Below are 2,172 nucleotides of genomic sequence, written 5' to 3'. Positions count from 1 at the left end.
GGGGGGGGGGGGAGCATGTGCCGTCGCGAGGCGAAAGGGCCCAGCACGGCCGGCCGGGTATGCAGAAGCGCTTCGGAAGCCGCGAAGGCAGGGGGCGGAGCAGGCAATACACGCGCGCTTGCCCGGAGGAGAATTCTCGTGGGTGGGAGAAACTGCAGCCATCGCTGAATGTGCGGCGGCCACCGGCAGAGCGGGATCAACCGGCCGCATGAGTGCGCGCCCCGCCGTCCGGGCGACAGGCGCGGCAAGTGTGGCCCTGGCAGCCATGCCCTTTGGAAGAATCAGATGCACGTTCGGGAGGAGATCCAGGTGTGTGGCGAGCACAGGGCACTGGGGGGAGGGGCCGGTTTGGTGGGGGGGGGAAAAGTGCCCGGGACACCTGGGCGACGGATCCGGGGCAGCATCATGACCGGGGAGGGGCGCCTTGGCATGGCGGGCATGCGTTGCCCTGGCAGGAGATGCAGGGGCACGGGGGCGTGGGGGCGGTTGGAGTGCGCCCGGAGAGGGGGGGGGGGGGGGGGGGGGGGGGGGCATATGTAGGTGCTCTGCTGGGGGCCTGCGCAGCGGGATGCCCTGTGAACAGTGCAGGCTGCTGAGGTGGCCACTTTGGCGGCCGGCTGCTCTGTGCCCTGGGTTGGGGGTGACTGGACATGCGGCTTTTGGTCGAGAACTTGAACATATGCATGGCAGGGGGAGCGAGATCCATCGGCCGGTGGAGGCTGTCGCTGCTGCCGTGAGGCGTGTGCTCGCGTTGTGACAGTCCACCGATCCGACGGGGCGCTGGCATGGGGCGAACTCGGGGCCCGGCTTCCGGCTGGCAGGTTCCGTGAAGGTGGGGATGGGTGAGATGGGGCCATTCATGGAGCCGGCTCTGCGGATGGGTGGCAATATGTGAGGGGAGTCCCGAGGGCCGGGCGTGGGGGGTCTGTTCGGACTGAGTCCACGGGTGTGTGGGTGATTGAGCTGAGCACTCGCCTGGGGAATGGCTGCCATGGGCCATGGAGTTGTGCGGGGTGTCTTGTGGCAGCGTACCGTGAGCAGCAACACTTGCCGGTTATGGGGTGGTTCGCGGCAGCCGAAGAACCAGGTATGTGTACGCGATCTTCGGCGGGGGCGCTGTCCGGAAAGGGGAATCGGTGTGAAGCGACCCATGGGGCGTCCTTATTGTGAGGGGGGCCTCCTCTCGGGGCTGGGCCCGGGAATGGGTTCCTGACTCGGAGTGAGGAAGATGGCTGTGCCGTTGGTGGCGGTGGGCACAGCCATTGCTCCAGCGGGTGGAAATGCATCTGCATGCAAACCCGGCGAGGGGCTTGCTGCAGATGCATGGACCTTGGCACAGGGGAAGTGAGTCCCACGGCTGGCCATGGGAGCGGAGAGTCGGAGTAAGAGCTGGGAAGTGGGCATCGGGAGCGGTGGTGGGGGCTGGCTGCTGGAGCCCGGGGAAGGTGCCCGGCCTATGGGCAGGATCTTGTGTGGGATCGATATGGTGAGATTGTCTCTGGGGGAGTGTGCAGGGGGAGGATGGAGTGCTCTTTGGGGGAGGCATGGAGGAGGGCCCGACAGGGGCGGGGGTGGAAGGGCGAGGTGCGGGTCTGTCCGCGTGACCAGTTTGTGGAATCCGGGGCCATCGGGGAAGTAGGCGGGCTACGAGGATGTGGCAAGTGGGAGGGGGGAGGTGGGCGCCGAGAGGGCGGGCATGGGGATCCTAGGTGGGGGGAAATGTGCGCGGAGGGGGGGCTGTCGGGGCTTTGAAGTGGCGGGAGGAGGGGCTTCGTCGAGCGTGCGTGTGTATCAGAATCAATTATGCTTCAATAGAACGGGTACAATAGAGAAATTGGAGTAAAAAGCTACGGCGGGGATATCGCCAAAAGCCCGAACTCTGAGCGAGCGAATGCGCCAGAGCGGCGCCGATCGCTGTTGGAAAAACACATATTATCAGAACATCTCCCTTCTATTATCAGAACTCGTAATCCGCGTGACGCGAAAAAAGGAATTAAAAGGGGGAAAAAGTGCGGAGAGGCGAATGTCGCCGGGAGGAGGCAAAAAGAGGTGAGAAAAAGACTCCTGGCCGCTTGGGCCACATCGGCGGTTGACGAAGTGGCCTTCCGCGACGTCACTCGGCTGACGAAGTGGCCTTCCGCGACGTCACTCGGCTGACAAAGTGGCCTCGCG

Source organism: Fonticula alba, assembly GCF_000388065.1.
Source record: "Fonticula alba strain ATCC 38817 unplaced genomic scaffold supercont2.8, whole genome shotgun sequence".
Classification (NCBI taxonomy): domain Eukaryota; order Rotosphaerida; family Fonticulaceae; genus Fonticula; species Fonticula alba.
The sequence above is the reverse complement of the archived record's forward strand: the minus strand, read 5'-3'. Positions refer to the sequence as shown.